Below are 20,763 nucleotides of genomic sequence, written 5' to 3'. Positions count from 1 at the left end.
GTTGCGATTTTTGTTATATTCAGCATAGGACATGGGATTTTACAATAAATCGCTGAAATCAGGAATCGAAATTACATCATGCGAAAAAGAAGCCCAATAGGGACAGATGATATCTCAGCAATGTCGGCCCAACAATATCTGAAAAGGCAACGGACGACAGAATCATCTAGGGTTATGGGCATGAGAAGTAACCACCAGGGCCCGGTCCACTGTGACGCCTCTAGACGCAGGTTAGAACCAGAAAAACGCATCAAATTTTTGCTAATCCCTAATGCACATGGCTAATGTAATAAGTGAAACATGGGAAGAATGATCTGCAGCAACCTCTGATGGAGGAGGAGGAGGAGAAGTTTTTATCCTTCATCTAATGAGGGCCGCTATTTTTTCTACATTTGGGACTGTGATTGTGCTCCATCATACTATTACTACTATATACTTGCTGAGCACCATACTGGGAGCGGAGTCTGTGATATGGCAGCATGAGAATGGAAGGTAAGAATCAGGTAGTGGCAGTAATCTGTTTCTTACTATGGTGTAATGTATAAAGTGATGTCACCCTGCTATGTGGATCACCCTACTCCTACTGTACGGATAACCCTAGCCCTACTGTACGGATAACCCTACCTCTACTGTGTGTATCTTCCTACCCCTACTGAACAGATAACCCTACCCCTACTGTGTGTATCTTCCTACCCCTACTGAACAAATAACCCTACCCCTACTGCGTGTATCAACCTAACCCTACTGTACAGCTAACTCTAGCCCTAATGTGTGGATATCCCTACTGCAAGGATAACCCTACCCCTACTGTACGGATAACCCTACCCCTACTGTGTGCATCATTCTACCCCTACTGTACGGATAACCCTACCCCTACTGTGTGAATCACCCTAACCCTACCGTGTGCATTACCTTCCCCTACTGTACAGATAACCCTACCTCTACTATGTGCATTATGCTACCCCTACTGTACGCATACCCCTACCCCTACTGTATCCCTACTACACAACGCAGTGCAGTTATGGGTTGGGCTACATGGACTCTTGCTTTTTTTTCAACCCTACCAATTCTGTATCCACAAACATAACATGATGTCACAGTACAGGGATAATATAGTAATGTCACAACACAGGGATGGAGTACACAGTTATGTCACAATACACAGAATGTACATAATAGTTTACTAATGAAAAAAAAAATGTATGCTGTGATGTCATAATAAAGGGATAATTCAAGCAGTGATGTCACATTACAGGAAGTCACCATAATGTCACAATAAAGGAATAATGCACACATTCATGTCACAGTCTGCATTCATCCTATAATGTGACATCACGGTGCGCATTCATCCTACAATGTGACATCACAGTGCGCATTCTTCCTATAATGTGACATCACAGTGTGCATTCTTCCTATAATGTGACATCACAGTGCGCATTCTTCCTATAATGTGACATCACAGTGCGCATTCTTCCTATAATGTGACATCACAGTGCGCATTCTTCCTATAATGTGACATCACAGTGCGCATTCTTCCTATAATGTGACATCACAGTGCGCATTCTTCCTATAATGTGACATCACAGTGCGCATTCTTCCTATAATGTGACATCACAGTGCGCATTCTTCCTATAATGTGACATCACAGTGCGCATTCATCCTACAATGTAACATCACAGTGCGCATTCTTCCTATAATGTGACATCACAGTGCGCATTCTTCCTATAATGTGACATCACAGTGCGCATTCTTCCTATAATGTGACATCACAGTGCGCATTCATCCTACAATGTAACATCACAGTGCGCATTCTTCCTATAATGTGACATCACAGTGTGCATTCTTCCTATAATGTGACATCACAATTAACAATGATTTTATGTTCAGCTCAAAAGTTGCAATCAATTGCACACAGACGACTTTTCAATTGTTGCCTACATACACACAAAACCATAATAGTTTTAATTCGAGCGATATGATGATTTTTCGAACGATAATCGTCCTGTGTAATATTGCAGTGTTCCTCAAACCTCAAGATCTCATGCCAAGATGGGAGTTGTAGTTATGCAATAATGGCTGGATAGTGGCAGGTTGAAGAACACTGGGAGAAATCACCCCCCCTCTTCCCTGTGGAGGAGATTGCTTTCCTCCAGAAGGAAAAAAAAGTAAACGTGTATCTATCGGATAGGCTGATCTCTTATGTAAATAAGCACGAGTGTAATAGACCGCATCTATAATATACCAGGGTCCGTCCTCACACTAAGGGCCCTATTACACAGGGTGATTATCGTGGGAAAAAACGTTATATCGTTCAAATTTAAACGATAATCGTTCTGTGTAATTGCAGGCAACGATCAAAAAATCGTTCGTATGTCGATCGTTGATTTAGATCTGAACCTAAAATTATTGTTGATCGTTCGCTGTAATTCCACATTCCTTCGCTGTAGTTCTGTATTTTTTCACTAATCGCTCATTGTTCATTGCTTTGCTGGGATCAGAAGCAATAAACGATCATAGTAACGATCACAATAACGATAGTCGTAACTATCATAACTAACGATTATCGTTCTGTGTAATATGGTGAACGATTTCAGGTTAACGCTAAACAATCTCGTTTGCGATCGTTTATCGTTAGTCGTTAAAAATTACTCTGTGTAATAGGACCCTAAGCTACAGATGAACTCCATAAGCACAGAACAGAGATGGTTACCCCACCGACCTCCAGAAATCATGTTTCCAAGAAATGAAAGCAATTATTACTCGCATTCCAAAACCACAAGGTTGTTGCTATTCAACTAGAACCGCACACTTAAAGCGGCGGCGGCCCCCTTGTTCTCATGTAGGAAATAAAAAGCAGCATGTTTCTGAATGGCATCCAAGCAATGCAGCACTCCGAGAGAGTTCCATCACCTCGAAGTGAAAAGGGCGATGGCGGAGCGGCCCCTGATCATCTGTCCTCAGCTCCTCCGAGCGCACAGGACCACCGCACAAATCCCACCTATTTGTCCTAAATCCACAATTACAGATGCTGCCAGTGATGGCGATCCCACTAGCGTCTCACCGTGTGGAATCTGGATTTAAAAGACATTCCATCTGGTTTTAATAGTTACAGTGTGCGTCTATAATAGGCTTATTGTACCCGAGCTACAACTCCCAGCAAAGCACCTGCAGTAAAGCGTCTCAGGTATCCCGACCTGAACATGTACGGGAATCGTCCCAGCTCACAGACAGGCTTCATGGATCCATGGAGTCCCAATGAAGGAGAGAAGAACACAGGTCAAGAAATCATCCCTCTAAAGCTATGTTCACACTACGTATATTTTCGTTAAACCACAGCCGTTGTTGCCTTTTGCAACAACAGCCGTGATTATTACGAAAATATACGTAACATTGCCGCCTATGGAATCCCGGTTGGAGGGTATACACATAGGGGGAGATTTATCAAACATGGTGAAGTGAAACTGGCTCAGTTGCCCCTAGCAACCAATCAGATTCCACCTTTCAGTTTCCAAAGAGTCTGTGAGGAATGAAAGGTGGAATCTGATTGGTTGCTAGGGGCAATTGAGCCAGTTTCACTTTACACCATGTTTGATTAAGCTCCCCCATTGTATAGGCTCCGGCCGGGATCCCTAGCGGCGCAGCAAAAAACTGACATGTCAGTTTTCTGCGGCCGCTATTCATTGAATAGCGGCCGCAGAAAACCTGTTAGTGCACACTATAGTGTGCAGTGGGTGTTCTGATGCAGGGGCGCACGGATTCGCCCCCATCGGGACTCTGCAGGGCTAAAGATCATCCCAGGATAATCTTTTCTGAGACCGGACGTTCCGTGACCCGGCCGGGTCACGGAACAACCGGTCTCTTACAGCGTCTGAACATCGCCTAATAGAGTGTTCACATGTTTTTTACTAAGTAAAAATGTCAGACCAGGACTAGGATAAGTGCTGGAAATAGTAACACTGCTACACGAACCTGACTGACGGCCAATCCCTGTAGCCGAAATATGGAAGTGCCCTATAAATTATAAAAAAAAATCTGCACCAATGGAACTGTAATAACTCAAGATCAAAAGGGTATTGGGTATTCCAAAATACAACAATTGTTTTTACATTGACTGTAATGGGTGATAAGGACCCTCAACTGCCACCGTTGACTGTATTAGGAACTGCAGGGCTGCTGAAGCCCTGATCCCAGCAGTTTTGTGTGCCTATCAATACCAGCACTTGTGTACCCTGAAACTGGCTAGATTGGGACTGGAACAGATAAGAGCTTAGCCTTGTAAGCCCTCGTGGGCAGGGTCCTCTTCCCCCATGTACCAGTCTGCCATTTGTTGCAAATGTGTTAAAAAAAAAAAAAGTGTAATAAAAAGGTTTTGAAAAGTATAAAAAAACACTTATAAATATAAAATATAATAGATATAAATATAATATACATAATATAATAAATAAAAATAAATAAACATATTACATATGGTAGCGTGCGGAATTGTCCGATCTATTAAAATATAACATTATTGTTCCCGCAGGGTGAACGGCGTAAAAAAAAAAAAAAAAAACCCCAGGATTGATTTTATTAAATTATATATCACAAAAAAATTTATAAAGCGCAATCAAAATTTTTCTGTTACACCAATATGATATCAATAGAAACTAGAGATCATGGCGCAAAAAAATGACACCACAACCAGCCCTGTAGGTGGAAAAATAAAAGCACCATGGCTCTTAGAAGACGGGGAGGAACATTGCATTAATTTGACCCGGACTTTTGAGCATCAAAGGGCTCTGTCTTGAAGGGGTTAAAGGGGTTATCAATGATTGGAATAAACACAACTACTTTCTTGCAAAACAGCGCCACCCCTGTCCTCAGGTTGTGCGTGGTATTACACATCCATTCACTTCAATGAAACGGAGCTGCAATACCACATCCAAACTGAGGACAAAAGTGGCGCTGTTTTAGGAAGAAAGTAACATGTTCATAGAAGCCAAGCAGTGTTCATAACCAGCTGTAGCAAAACTACAACACCCATCATGCCCTGACAGACGAAGGCTGCTGCAGTTTTGCTCCATTTGAAGCGCTGCAGGTTTACTGATAGAATTGCAATTCTGCTCTGTACAGATGACAGCAAGATTCAGCGTGTCCTGTAAGAAGCCGATCCCCTTGCTCCCTGCGGTGCTCCACGTGTCACTTGTCACATTGTGTTGCACGCTCCTTCTTAAATAAGGGCAAATCCATCAGAAGCCGCCAATGCCCTCCCGTGCCCCCCCCTCCTGACATCCCCCGTGCAACCATGAAACAGCTCTGTGTCTGACCGCTCCTGCTACGTCTCAAGTCTAGACAGACTTAACTGCATGTTATCCCCGCTGCCAAAAACCTAAATCTTTAAAAAAGGACACTAAAGGCATTGATATTCTGCCTATATTCTGGAGCGATCTGGAAAATCCATAAAGGTATTTCATCCGTGAAAGTTATACGGTGTTCTAACAAATCAATGACATGAGCAGACGGGACGCCCCGATGCCTCGACAGCAGACGCTTCTTTCTAGGCTGGAAGAAAAAGTCAAATAATAAAAGCAAATAAAAAAAAACAAAAAAAAAAACAAAAAAACATGTAACTCCTGAAAGGACATTGTATCATGGAGATCCCAGAATTTGCTATTTTTGCTAAAAACAGCTATTTCCTCCCCAGGACGTGACCTGTGGATATACGAGAGACATAGATCATGATCCAACAAGAGAAATAAATAATTCTGACATTATAGGTTAGGCTGGGTTCACACTACGTTTTTGCAATCAGCTTTTCCCATCCGTTTTTGTAACAAAACAAAAAAAAAAAAAAACAGATGGAAAACTGATGCATTTGTGTACATCTGTTTTGATCCATTTTTCCACTGACTTCCATTATAAAAAAAAAAAAAAAGTCATCTGTACACAAAAACATGGCCAACTACATTTTGGTGTATGCTTAAAAGCGGATACTTTTTAATCAGTTTGGTCTGCTTCTCCCCGGGTCCCGTGCGCTGCAGCTTTAGAGCGACCTGTCTTAGCTCACAGGCTGCTCAGCCAATCAATGGCTGCGGCAGCCCCGGCCAGTGATTGGCTGAGCTGCGAGTCAGCGAAGGCAGGTCCGGGGGGGAAGCAGAGCGCAGGAGGAGCCCTGGACCATGGATAGGTAATAGGCACTTTGCAAATAGTCAGCCGCTGGCCGTGCACCGCTATTACACGTAGCAATGCGTGGTCGGCGCCTAAAAATTATAGGTCCAAACCTATATCAACGATCAGCCAATTATCGTTGTCATCGGCTAATCGTTGTGTTTATTACATAGAGCAATAATCGTCTGGATAGGGCCGATTCGGCCGATTATCATTCCGTGTAATAGTACCCTTACTCTTTTTGAAAATCAATTAATATTACCAATAAGGTCCCTTTACACGTCCCAACTTGTTAGCCGCAAAGGACGCAATCAGCAAGATCGACGCTTGTTAGCATAACCCGGCACATCTCATCCAGTCTTGCGGGAGGAGGAGGCGGGGACTGAAGATACAGCTGACTGACGGACTGGAGGAGACAAGCAGCGGGGGATGTAAATGATCTTTAAACTGACAGCTGAGATGTATATATATCCTACATACATCTACTATGTACATATAGGGGGAGATTTATCAGACATGGTGTAAAGTGAAACTGGCTCAGTTGCCCCTAGCAACCAATCAGATTCCACCTTTCATTTTCCAAAGAGTCTGTGAGGAATGAAAGGTGGAATCTGATTGGTTGCTAGGGGCAACTGAGCCAGTTTCACTTTACACCATCTTTGATCAATCTCCCCCATGATACATCTGTGCTGTCAGTTTTCTTTTATCGCTGCCATCCCATCCCATGTACAAGGCCCTTTACCCTTTTTCCTATAGAGTCTGACAACATGCAATCAGTGCTGACAAGGGTAACACCTAGTTGTCAACTAGTTGGAGCTGATTTCCAGGAGGAATACCAGAGGACTGTACTATATGGCACGTTGTGGCATCTCTAGTAACAGAATCTGTGCCCATATCTTATAACAAATTTACATTGCGTTGCACTATAAGTTCAGGTTCCCATTGTGTTTTTCAGCAAAAATGTCACTATTTTAAAAGAAAAAAATCTTCCAAATCAACTGCTGTCTGTTACATAGATTTGTAAATTACTTCTATTTAAAAATCTCCAGTCTTCCAGTACTTATCAGTTGTTGTATGCCATGCAGGAAGTGATGTATTGTTTTCAGTCTGGCACAGTGCTCTCTGCTGCCACCTCTGTCCATGTCAGGAACTGTCCAGAGTAGTAGCAAATGCTCATAGAAAACCCCCTCCCCCCCACCCCCTCTCTTTTCTCTCTGTATTCCCTAAAGTATTGTTGTAAAAACTAAAAAACTTCAATAAATAAAGATTGAAAAGAAAACCTCTACTGGTCTCCAGACTGGAAATAACACCACTTCCTGCAGGACATACCACTTCCTGCAGGACATACAGCAGCTAAAAAATACTGGATTTTTTAATAAAAAATAACATAAAAAGAACATTTTTGGTGAACAACCCCTTTAACCTCAGCTTACAAGATCAATACGGCCTCTATGCCACTCTCCATAATGCAGAGTGACAACAACACACAGTCTGATCCAACCCACAGAAGAATGAAGTGGCTGTGTCGCCCACTGACAGAGGTGATCTTCATATAGAACATGTATTCATCCATGGATAGACAGGATACATAACATGATACACAGCAGGATCTATTACAGGAGCTTCTGTTCTGTATCCTGGTTATCCATGGATGAATACATGTTCTATATGGAGATCACCTCTGTCAGTGAGGATGGCGTCTTCTGCTGATCTGTCAGCCAGTCATCCTGCCTGATGAAGGGCCCAATGCTCTGAACTCTAATACGATGGCTATACACATACACCGTACACTGTGCATAGGTCACTACTGCAGCCAGTCACTAAGCATGGTAGATAAACAGCACCAGGTGTGAACAGGAGCGTACGTGAATGTTTTTTGTCCCGCCATTCCTTGCCAATGGACCATTTTTTTGCAAGGGGACAGAAACTCCTTCAACACAATATATACTTTATAGTGATTCCAGTGGTCAAATGCCCACCAATCTTCTTGTTATATATAACTTTCTGAAAGGAAAGAGTAACTTCTCCCATTAGTTCCATTATGAGATAGATAGATAGATAGATAGATAGATAGATAGATAGATAGGAGATAGATAGATAGATAGATAGATAGATAGATAGATAGATAGACAGATAAATAAATAGGAGATAGATAGATAAATAGATATTTAAAACCTAGGATACAATCCCTCCGTGTCAGAAGACAATCAACATAAAGCAAAGTTAGTGGTATAAGGCCTTGTACATGACATGCTGCAGTCCTCCACTAAGACACTAGAGGTCACTGTGGCTCTGTGTAACACGGCCACATACTGTTCCCAGTGCAGGCATTAGGATGATTTGTTCACTGTGTTCCCTTTTGAGCTTACAACAAACAAATCCTTCAGCCGGCGCACTTACCAGGACCAGGACGGTGAGCTCCATTAATCATCAGCCTTTTGTGGCACAGAATAATTTCCCAGAACAGGACGGTGCCGTCACTTAATCTGGAGCTTCCTTCTGTACTCCCGGAGATTAGCTGCTCTTCTGATTAAGGTTACAGCCATAAAATGTACATTTATCTTGTGCTCGGAGCTGAGGATAGAACAACTAACTCTCTATGCATCCACAGCCCATACAGTGCTCTGCTCGGGCCGCCATCAGCACTATACCTATTACATGCTGCCCCAGAATATTAGGACGGATAGTCAGTGACCGACCACCAGCTATTTGCATCTGATTTTCTCATGTCCCCATCCAGAAGATATATGGAGCCTAACCAGCTTCTTATTAAGACAGGACAGAGCTCAGGTTTCTAGTGGTAACTGTTCACATGTGCAGGTTTTAGGATGCACTAGCTAAAAAAAGGCAGAAATCTGACTCCGGCATCTTCAGGGGGTTTCTTACGGATATCTTAGAACATTATTTCTTATCTAACTTTATCCTGGCTTCTCTGCAGGCAGCATAACTCTACAGAGACGTCTCTTCATGGCTTGCACTTATTTCAAGGCTTCCTATGTCCAGTAGTTGATATAAGTACAGTAATTCTCATCCATCACAACCGGTTCACTTATCAGTCTAAGGGCCCTATTCCACCGGACGATTATCGTTCGCATAATCGTTAACGATTAACGATCTCAAACGACCGCTATTGCGAAAGACCTGAAAACGTTCACTCATTTCCATGGAATGATAATCGTTACTTATGATCGGATTTGCAATTGTTTTTTCTTCGCTATTTCTTCGCTTTTTTGTTCGTATCTACTGCGAGCGACCGAACAACGTCTTATTCAATGCGAATGATTTGCGAACGAGCAACGATAAAAATAGGTCCAGGTTTCTCATTCGGTCGTTAATCATTAACTGCTTTTCAAACGAACGATTATCGTTTAGATTCGAACGATTTAACGATAATCGTCCGGTAAAATAGGGTCCTAAGGCAGGGATGGGGAACCTTCAGTACTGCAGCTGTTGCAAAACTACAATTCCCATCATGCCTTCAAAAAAGGAAGGAAGACAGAGGGGTGCAGGGAAAATAATAAAGTATTCTTACTTGTCCCATGTCCGGTTGACAGCCCGCGACCACCTGCAGCTCTTCCAGCAGCAATGTCACGTACCAACATGATCGACTGCCCGATCAGCCAATCAGTGACACTGCCCCCAGTCAATGAGTGGCGGAGCAATCAGCCATGATATTGCAGCTGGAAGAGATTCCAGACAAAAAGGACAGCTGGTGGCCATGTGCAGGACCCAGAAATGGTGCAACAGAGACACGGGGATGGGTACATTTACTTATTTACCTGCACCCTCCTGCCTTCCTCCCTGTTTTCAATTTCTAACCAGTTTAGCCCATATTCCACGGTGGGACTATGAGGAGCAAACGAGCGCTATTAGCAACGAGCGGGTGAGTCTGGAGGAGGCTGCACGGGTGATCGCTAGATCGTCCAGGCAGCCCATAGTATACAGCAGCCATCTGCTGTCGCCACTCCTCTTCCACATTTCGGAAAACAAACGACTGCAACGATCAGCCGACATGAACGATGTCAGCTTATCGTTGCCTTCTATTTCACGGGCCGTAATTGCCGATAACCGTTCCGTAAAATAGGGCCTTTAGAAGAATATAACCGGCTGATATCTACCTATAGCAAAGTAGGCGCTGCGGATGAAGGTTTGTCTCTTACCTTCATCCTTGGCCCCATTTCTGTGCTTCTGTGTCAATTTAAGTCTGCCAGTCACTTTAAAAACCTTCTGACATGACAAGTTTTCATCACTGGGGGTCTAAGGGTTAAGAGTTCGGCCAGTCGCTAGAATAAGCAGACAGAAAAGTGCGTCTAAGTTCAGCACACACTACTCCTGCCTCACTTGGAGTTTGATAAAAACTTTTGAAAGGTCTCTACAACATGTCAAAAGTTTCTTAAAGTCTTGGCTGCAACGTATTGGGAACAAGAAGGTTAGGAATTGATGTAAGTTCTTTTCTTTGAGATCACCTTCCCACAGGCCGAGAGGAGACGGGATCAGGTAAAGAAGTTACTATGAAACATCATGCATCTAATTCATCATGTATACTGTATAGCAACTCAATAGTACAAACATACCTGGGGGCTCTTAGGGGTTTCAGCTAGGCCAGTCACCATGAATCATGAAGGGCAGATCCAAGGACAGCAGCCAGAGATGATAAATTAGTAAAGAGCCATCCTGGACCAGATCTATGGACCCGCGCCTGGCTGACAAGGTGTTGAGCGATGTACAGATCTATAAATAATAGTGTGCATCAAGGCTGAGGACGGCCTTTACTGCCTGGCTGATTTATGGCAGGGGCTGTGGCAGCGTGGAAGCGGCAGACGGAGGCGTTTGCTAAGAATCATCTGTGTGCGGTGCCAAAGGGAGAAGCATTTATCATGGTCCTATTAATGTGCTACCCCACACCGGGAACTTAGGACCTGATCTACGACGTGATGTAGAGCCATCAAATTCATTCTCACCATGCAACAACGGCCGTGGTTTTACGAAAATATACGTTGTGTGAACATAGCCTAAGGTTTGATCAATGAGGGGTTGGGTCATAGACTTTCTATGGATCTGTGCAGCGCCCTATTCACACCTCGTGGGATCAGTCAAGAATATTTTAGGTGCACAATGCTCTGTGTGTATTTATGCTTTAATGAGGAAAGGTCAAAGTGTGACCCCCAGGAGTCAATCTATTAGTTAAATTTATTTCATTATAGCAATAAAAGTCTCTCTAGGGAATATCATGAAGACTAGATGACACGTCCTTTTGTTTTTCAATCCTTGATGCAACATTGTGGTAAGGTGGGGGGGCCAGGATCACGGAGAACAGATGGAAGTTGTTCGGCCGACAGGCTACATGGAGTTATAAAGGTCTATAGCAGATCCCTGAAAGACAAAAGCAACCAAGGCAGAAAACACCCGCCTCCGCCGAATACATTCACCTGCTGTCGACAATGACAATGTAATGTATACACAGAGGGCAGGGAACAGAAGAAGCAGCCACATAATAAGGGCATTGTAGGGGGGCAGCTCCCAAACCTGAAAGGGGCTTAATAAATCCCACAATAACAAAACAACACAAGTAGTATTAATACTTAACCAGGCAGCTTTGTTATCGGGAACCTTCCCCTTCCCATGTCCATCTGCCATCCAGGAGTCTTATAAAGCTGGGTGACTGGATCTGACCAAACAACAACAAAGAAACAGCAAGAAAAGGGTCACACTAAGCACTGAACTAATGCTGCTGAGATGAGAGGGAAGCCTTTATTTACCTTTCAGGGACAGTGTTATCATCTGGAGAATGCATACAGGCTCACAGTATGCAAGCAAACACTTTTTGTCTCTCTTCCACTATTACACATAGCACATGCTAACCCTTGCCGCCACTTCCTATGTTAGTGTTGTTGTTTTACACAACTACTATAGCTACAGACACTACAGAGAAGTTACTGGTACACTGGCTTTTACAAGGTTCTATATAGGCAGAAAAGGAAAACAACAGCACAGCAAGTAACGGAATATACTAAGCACTGAACTGCTGTCTTTGTTTCCTGCACACGGCACGTTCCCTGCCCACACTTCTTATGTCAGTCTTGTTGTGTTTGTTGCTAGAGACGGATTTCCCCTTACAACAAGCAGCAGATAGCGTATTTCAAGGAGACACCTAGTGGCCAAGATTTTAGAGCTTTTTATCAAGGGTAATAATAAATTTCAGTAATTAAGTGACATACAAAAATATTAGCAATCACATTGGCTATAACCAAGAGGGTGATTGTTCGATATTTCAGTGAGCATTTAAAGGTGTATTTCCATGAATAAATGTTTATTTTCTCTAAAATTTTACAAAACATACATTTTCATTTAAATAGTTAAAATAAGAGTTTCTATGTCTCTATATTGTTGTTACACACTTGTTAGAAGGGAGGTAGTCGGGGGTGGGTAGATAATCTCAAGGTGTGGGTCCCATAGATATGCTAGGAATGCCCCTTTAAATGTATGGGCATCTCCACCACCTGATAATGCCCATGGGAGAGACATGTAGGGATGCATTCCTAGGTGGATATAAACCAGACACGCCAGACTGACCCTTAAGACGATGACTCAAGGTCTTGTATTCACCGGTATAATTTACTCTTAAACTACTCCTGCATTGCAGCAATTGCTTGCAATATTTCAGGAAACCCCTGACATCATAGCGGAGCTAAACCTGCTATGAATCACCCCGAGCTCCATCAAAGCTAATTTGCGAGTAATGAACAGATGACAGAATTTGTCTTTCTAGCATTCTGCGCTCTCACTTTTACATCCAAGAGGTTTGGACTCCGCGGTCCAGCCGGTGAAGTTAGCAAAAAAGTCTTGCCAAAAAACATCTCTTCCCAGTGACTACGCCGAGCCGCTCATATGCTTCTTGCTTAGTTTTCACAGTTTCAAGGAAATTGAGCAGCTAATTAGAAAGTAGCATAAAATATTAGCGGAGCTGGAGTGCCAAGGCTCCGAAAGTGCTGAACCTGGCACCGAGTAAAGGCAACCAAGACACGGAGGCCTTCAGGCAATAATTGCATACTTGGATTTTCTATTAGGTTGGTTTAAAAAAAAAAAAAAAAAAAAAAAAAGCTAAAAGGAAATAAAAAAGCATTACTTTGACATTTCCACATTTTTTTTAACTCTAAAGTAAAGGTACAAATTTAAAGGGGTATTCCCAAACAAAATTAACTTGTCCTCTATCCACAGGAGGGGACAAGGACGATATCACGGGGGGGGGGGGATTCCGACCTCCGAATCCCTCGGTGGTCTCAGTATCAGCCCCCAGCCTCTGTGGTATAAATGGAGCCACAGGTACGGCATGTGACCCGCAGCTCTATTCATTGCTATGGAGGTGTCATAGAGAGTCAAGTACAGCGTTTTCCTGGCTTACTCAGCTCTCTCCGGTACATCCATAGGAGTGAATAGAGCCGTGGGTCACATGCCGTACACGGCTCTATTCATACCACAGAAGCTGGGAACCAGTCGGAGGTCGGATCCCACATGATGTCTTACTTGTCCCCCATCATGTGGATAAGGGACAAGTTAAAGGAGAAGTCCGGTGAAAATTTTTATTAAAGTATCGTATTGTCCCCCAAAAGTTATACAAATCCCCAATATACACTTATTACAGGAAATGCTTATAAAGGGCTTTTTCCCTTGCACTTACTACTGCCTCAAAGCTTCACTTCCTGGATAACATGGTGATGTCACTTCCTGGATAACATAGTGATGTCACTTCCTGGATAACATGGTGATGTCACGACTCGACTCCCAGAGCTGTGCGGGCTGTGGCTGCTGGAGAGGATGATGGCAGAGGGATGCTCAGTGTCCCTCCAGTGCCTTGTGTCCCCCTGCCATCATCCTCTCCAGCAGCCACAGCCCGCACAGCTCTGGGAGTCGGGTTGTGACATCACCATGTTATCCAGGAAGTGACATCACCATGTTATCCAGGAAGTGAAGCCTTGATGCAGTAGTAAGTGCAGGGTGATTTGTATAATTTTAGGGGGGGCAATACAATACTTTAATAAAAAAAAAAAATTTTCATTGGACTTCTCCTTTAAATTCTCCTTTTAAAGTTTAAATTGTAATTCTACTACTTCTTTCACATGATTTTGTGTATAAACACAAATTTAAAGGTGCTTTCCATAGGACAGGCCACTAATTTCAAGTTAGTAGGGGTCTGGCTGATGGGATTACATTTGATCAACTGACTGGAGGTGCGGCAGCAAGAGCTGTGTTCTTTTAATTGTGCACTACATAATACAGATAATGGGGGAGATTTATCAAACGTGGTGTAAAGTGAAACTTGCTCAATTGCCCCTAGCAACCAATCAGATTCCACCTTTCATTCCTCACAGACTCTTTGGAAAATGAAAGGTGGAATTTGATTGGTTGCTAGGGGCGACTGAGCCAGTTTCACTTTACACCATGTTTGATAAATCTCCCCCAAGGGGCGGACAACCTTCAGCCCCTCCAGCTGTTGCAAAACTACAAGTCTCATCGTGCCTGAATAGCCAAAGGGTGTGCAGGCATGATGGGAATTGTAGTTCTGCAACACCCTGATGTAGAAGCTGTACTTGGTCCGGTAGTTTAGTTCTATTGATGTGAAAGGGACTGGAATACATTACCAGGCACTGCCACGCCTGAACATATAGCGCTGTACCTGGAAAACGATAAAAGTTACACAATGCTCCCTGAAGCGTCAGTCTCGCCAGGTGGCTTATCGGTGGTAGCTTAGAGAGTTATACTCCCACTAATCTGAAGTGACAGCTTCTCCCAAGGACAGGCCATCATAGTCTATGAAAACATTAAAAGTTAACATGCCTGCAGCTTCCACCACAGCACAGTAGTTACTAAGCTCCCCCTAGTGGTGACCGCAGACCTCCAGCAGGTAACAGGTTAAACCTATGTATATAAAAGCACATCTAAAGTTCGGAATGCTATAAAGTCAAAGTCAATACAGAACTCTAAACGAAAAGAAAAAAAAAAACACAAAGATGTCCAAGAGAAGAAATTTAATTTAGTCGTCTATTCATCCGAATCGCACTACTAGGACACCTATAATCATTGGGAATTCTCTTTATAGGATATTCAGGACTTTCATATTAGATGCTTATGCTGAGGATAGTGTGGAAGCTCCGATCGGTGACGGCACGACTCCTTGTTCCCCCAATAATCACATGATCAGAATGGCTGTGGCACCTCAGACACCACATACTGTATTGTACCGGTACATGGTCACAGAAGGGAATGGGACTGAACTGCATTACCGGATACAGCCACTAGGTAAAGTATGGAGCTATGCCTCAGACATATTGACGGGACGCAACCTCTTCAATCAGATGATGAATGATAAACCCAGGAGTCTGAACCCCACTAAACTAATAACTACCCTAAAGACAAGGCCTTTCAAGGCCTTAAAAAACTCTAGGGTTACAAACAAAATTGAAGGGGTAATTCTTTAAATTCAACTGGTGCCAGAGATATGTAATTTACTTCTACTTAAACAAAAAAGTCATCCAGTACTTATCAGCTGCTGTATGTCCTGCAGGAAGTAGTGTATTCTTTCCAATCTGACACAGTGCTCTCTGCTGCCACCTCTGTCCATGACAGGAACTGTCTGGAGCAGTAGGAAATCCCCATAGAAAACCTACTCTCCAGATTTGAAAGAATACACCATTACTGCAGGATGTCCAGCAGCTAATAAATACTGGAAGAGTTTTATTTATTTTTTTAAATAGAAGTAAATTACAAATCGCTGGCGCTTTCTGGCATTAGTTGATTTAAAAGTTTTAATTATTATAATAATTTTTTTTTATGAGTACCCCTTTAAGCATCCGCCTTTATATGTTACAGAATAGCATTAACCCCTTAATGTATAGATGCTTGCATTCACTCCTGTAACTTTAGAACAAAGTAAAACCAGGCTCCGCTCTCTGACATATCACCGTCCTGGCACACGTGGCACTGATGTACCCAGCTACTACATCAAGGACCTATAAAAACAGAATGATTTTATGCTCAGGGCTGTAATCATAATACTCAGCGATTGGTGTTACAAGATGTGTCATTTCTATCTCTTACGCCAAAGCACATAAGCGGACATTAAAACAGGCAGAGATGGCTCCCAGGCTCCATAAATAAAGCACATGAATGCGATAGGTCTTCAGTCACACGGACTATGGGATTACGAGGGATGCCAAGAATTATCCTGCCTGTTTAGTTCAATGACAAAACGCTACTTATTCGCTTCTTAATGAAGTTCACGAGGGATCCGGGTGTCCCGCTCCTCTAAGTTTTAATACCAATGGTGACTGGGTGTTGCATACACATGTGAGGGATGACGTCACTCATTCATCTTGTAACGGCAGAGCTACTACCAGTGACAAGCCCTCACCTCAGGGAAACTGGCAGCGGCCCAGCGGTGCCCCGGAGATGACAGTTCTGGACATCTGGAGAGGCTATTATTACACGGTTATTTAGGGATGCGGAGCTGCAGAGCTTTACAAGTGTGATTAAGAAAATACATGGCAGCTCTAAGATCCTGCATTCACATGTGAGAGACGGCCCTGCCAAATGTGATGACCGGGAGGTTGTGTCCATGCCAGGTACAGACGGGTACGTTAGGGGAGATAATATCTTGTGTACAAGCAGTCAGTCCTCCCTCCCATGTCACTGGATTAGGATGAAGGTCAATTACCAGAAATTTTAAAAGCGTTAAAGTCGTTTGTAATCACTTTTCACATGTCAACTGACAAATCAAAAGTTACTGATCATAGCAGATCGTTGAGGAGCACAGCACTGTGATTCACATCCCGGCCGGCTGAAGGCTTGACTCTTTTGCTTCAGATACTATAATGAGGGAAGAGAGTCAGATATAATTGACAGCTGTAACTCAAGATCAGCTGAGATAGGTAACTTTTAATATACGTGATGACATAGCAAAAGTTTTTACAAACACTTTACTAAAGCGATACTGTATTTAGCTCCATGCCAACCCCACCGCCCAAGCCGCAGAAACAGTCGTCCGCTGAGATGAAGACCTCTTGGTTTGTGAAAAAAAACAAAAAAAAAACAAACAAACCCTTTCAATCAATGAGGTGTGATCTAGGGTGCCTGTCCCCTAGGCCTGCTTCGCCTCTCCTACCTTCTTCCCCACCCCCCAGACGCCACAGTGCATGCACGGGCAGATAATGACGAGGAGAACTACCTACATAGGTGACAGATTATGAGGAGGGCGGAGAAGGAAGGGAGGAGAGGCGTAGCAGGCCTAGGGCATGGATACCCTAGGCCACAGTTTATGGACTCACCTGTTTTGGAATAAAGATAATTTTTTTTTACATTTTAACCCTTAGGGGACACAGCCAGTTTTCATTTTTGCGTTTTCGTTTTTCCCTCCTCGTGTATATAAGGCCATAGCGCCTGCATTTTTCCACCGAGAGACCCAAATGAGCCCTTATTTTTTGCGCAACTAATTGTACTTTGCTATGGCAGATGTAATTTTTGCCTAAAATGTGCCGGGAAACCAGAAAAAAATTATTTGTGTGGTGAAATTGAAAAAAAAAATGTTTTTTTTTTTATTTGGGGGGGGGGGGGTTGTTTTTACTCCGTTCGCCCTGGGGTAAAACTGACTCATTATATATGTTCCTTAAGTTGTTACGATTACAACGATATGTAACATGTATAACTTTTATTTGATTTGATGGCTTGTAAAAAATTAAAACCTTTTAAAGAAAATATATGTTCCTTAAAATCGCTCCATTCCCAGGCTTATAGCGCTATTATCCTTTGGTCTATGGGTCTGTGTGAGGTGTCATTTTTTGCGCCATGATGTGATCTTTCTATCGGTACCTTGATTGCGCATATATGACTTTTTGATCGCTTTTTATTACAATTATTCTGGATTTGATGCGACCAAAAATGCGCAATTTTGCACTTTGGGATTTTTTTGCGCTGACGCCGTTTACCGTGTGAGATCAGGAATGTGATTAATTAATAGTTCGGGCGATTACGCATGCGGCGATAGCAAACATGTTTGTTTATTAATTTATTTATTTATTTTTATTTATAAAATGGGGAAAGGGGGGTGATTCAGACTTTTATTAGGGGAGGGGGCTTTGTGTTATTAAAAATACATTTTTCTTTTACTTTACACATATACTAGAAGCCCCCCTGGGGGACTTCTAGTATATGCACTCTGATCTCTCATAGAGATCCATGCAGTATACTTATACTGCATGAATCCATGAGATCGGTGTTCTATTGCTTTTGGCTGCTGCAGCCAAAAGCAATAGAATGCCGAGCCGGGATCAGCACCATTACGGTGCAGACCCCGGCCCGGGATGGATGCGGGGATCGCCCCCCCGCAATCGCGCCGCAGAGGGGCGATCCCCCCACTAGACCACCAGGGATGGATATGAGCAAGTATTTAGAAGCAGCTGTCAACTTTGACAGCTGCTTCTAAGTACTTAATTAGCGGGCACGGCGATCGGACCGTGCCCGCTAATAGCCGCGATCCCGGGCTACCTGCGGCACCCGGGATCGCGGCAGTTCAGAGGGGGGTCGCCGCGCGACCCCCCTCTGAACTCCCATAGCGGCACGAGGACGTTCAGTAACGTCCTGGTGCAGCTATGGGTTAAAGCGTAACGGTCATTTTTTTTATTGCAGAAATCAGTAGTATAAGCGATTTTAAGAAACTCTGTAATAGGTTTTATCAGCCAAAAAAGCCTCCTTCTGTACTCAAGAAGCAATCTACCAGCCTCCCCCCCCCCGGCTTCTTATCTGTGCATTATCAGGCAAACACGTCTTCATTACAGAGAAGCCAGTGAAGACGGGCTCTGCTCTCTCCATTCTATCCTTATGGAGGGGGGAGGGGCCGAGGGAGATGAGGGAGCAGGAAGAGGTGACATGAAGGTCAGCTGTTTCTAGACTCTCTGGGCACCTAAACCGCAGGATTTTGGGGTCAGAAAGGTCAGTGCTTATCTATGAACTTACTGAGAGAAGATTGCAGGGTGTTGTGCTGTGCAGGACTGCTCCGTGCTCAGTCACTCCTAACAGCCCCTCCCCTCTCCATAGCCACATAATGGAGACAGAAATCCTGCTTCTTCTGAAGTGAGGGGGGAGGCTGGGAGATTGCTTTTTCAGTCCAGAAGGAAACTCTTTTGGTTTATAAAACCTATTACAAAGTTTCTTAAAATCGCTTGAACTATTGATATTTAATGTTTTTAAAAAAATGACCCTGAAATGACAGTTATGCTTTAAGGCAATTTTGGAACTCAAGACTGGGAAGGACTTCAACTCAGCAGACGGACGGTACCTGCTTTTTTTTTGGGGGGGGGGGGGGGGTGCGGGGTGTAGCTGAATAGAGTGTTGCTTTAAATAATATAAGATGGTTCTGGCACAAAAATATTTTTTTGCTTTCATGAGATCCTCTTGGTGCTGCAGTGGGAGATATCTGGACATTTTCAGTCTCCTTCCTCCCCTGGCAGCACAGTCCTTTCTTATTTCCCACAGTCCATGCTCCGTAACTGACAAGTAAGGGCAGAAAGCCATTTCTATTGTTTTATAAATAAATTAGGGGAGCACGATGAAGACCTGCAGGAAAAGATGGTAATAGTGAAAGAAGAGCTGCAGAGATTACCTGGGGGATCTAGAGATCATGGGGTCCACCAATGTAGAAAAAGGGGCTAAGACAAAGGAGGACTTTGGGCAGGTACAGTGTGTAAAGTTTTTGTAATTTTGCAAGATTCAAATGTTTTTCTTTACCTGAGTCTCTTTACAGTAAATTGGAGGTGCTCCCACTGTGGAATGGCTACAAGGAATCTTCAGGCATTATGACTGTGATCTAGGACAAAGCAGAACATAACATTATAATTAACATTTAGTAGAATTAAGAGATGAAGCATGTGACAGGCAAGTGGTGCAACTTTATCTCATACATCTATTTGGTCACACCAAGTAAAATTACACATGATGAGATCACACAACAGAACTCATGTTCCCCGAGCTGAAACAGAAAGGATATTAATCGCCAACACATGATTTATAAAGACAACGCATTGCATGGCTGACTCCCAAAAACAAAAAGGGTTAATGCCCATTGGAAGGCACCGCCCCGTATCTTTCAAATCAACTGGTGTCAGAAAGTAATATAGATTTGTAAATTACTTTTATTTAAAAAAAATCTTACATCTTTCTGTGCTTAGCAGCTGCTGTATGCTCTGCAGGAAGTGGTGTATTTTTTCCACTTTGACACAGTGCTCTCTGCTGCCACCTCTGTCTATGTCAGGAACTGTCCAGAGCAGCAGCAAATCCCCATAGAAAACATCTCCTGCTCTGGACAGTTCCTGACACAGACAGAGGAGGTAGCAGAGAGCAATGTGTCATACTGGATACAATACACCACTTCCTGCAGAACATCCAGCAGCTGATAAGTACAGGAAGACTTGAGATTTTTAAATAGAAGTAAATTACAAATCTATATAACTAACTTGGACACCAGTTGACCTGGAAAAAAAGAATTGCTTGATTTCTCCTTTATTAAAAAAATCTGGCGCCTTTGCTTCAGTTACAATTACATGACAATTCTTCTCTTATTGATTATTT

At 43.1% G+C, this 20,763-nt stretch overlaps 1 protein-coding gene across 5 annotated transcripts in view; it reads right to left on the bottom strand.

The window, feature by feature from the left end:
• MPP7 (MAGUK p55 scaffold protein 7) overlaps positions 1–20,763 on the bottom strand; it is a 260,619-nt gene that overhangs the window by 173,136 nt on the left and 66,720 nt on the right. For 4 of the 5 annotated variants that reach the window (XM_069959010.1, XM_069959013.1, XM_069959009.1 and 1 more), the window contains one exon: positions 19,924–20,002. The gene's annotated coding sequence lies outside the window, so the exon portion shown is untranslated. Of the gene's footprint in view, positions 1–6,409; positions 6,467–19,923; positions 20,003–20,763 lie in introns of those variants that run through there. The other variant, XM_069959014.1, reaches the window with a different exon arrangement.

Source organism: Dendropsophus ebraccatus, chromosome 2 (assembly GCF_027789765.1).
Source record: "Dendropsophus ebraccatus isolate aDenEbr1 chromosome 2, aDenEbr1.pat, whole genome shotgun sequence".
Classification (NCBI taxonomy): Eukaryota; Metazoa; Chordata; class Amphibia; order Anura; family Hylidae; genus Dendropsophus; species Dendropsophus ebraccatus.
The sequence above is the reverse complement of the archived record's forward strand: the minus strand, read 5'-3'. Positions and strand labels throughout refer to the sequence as shown.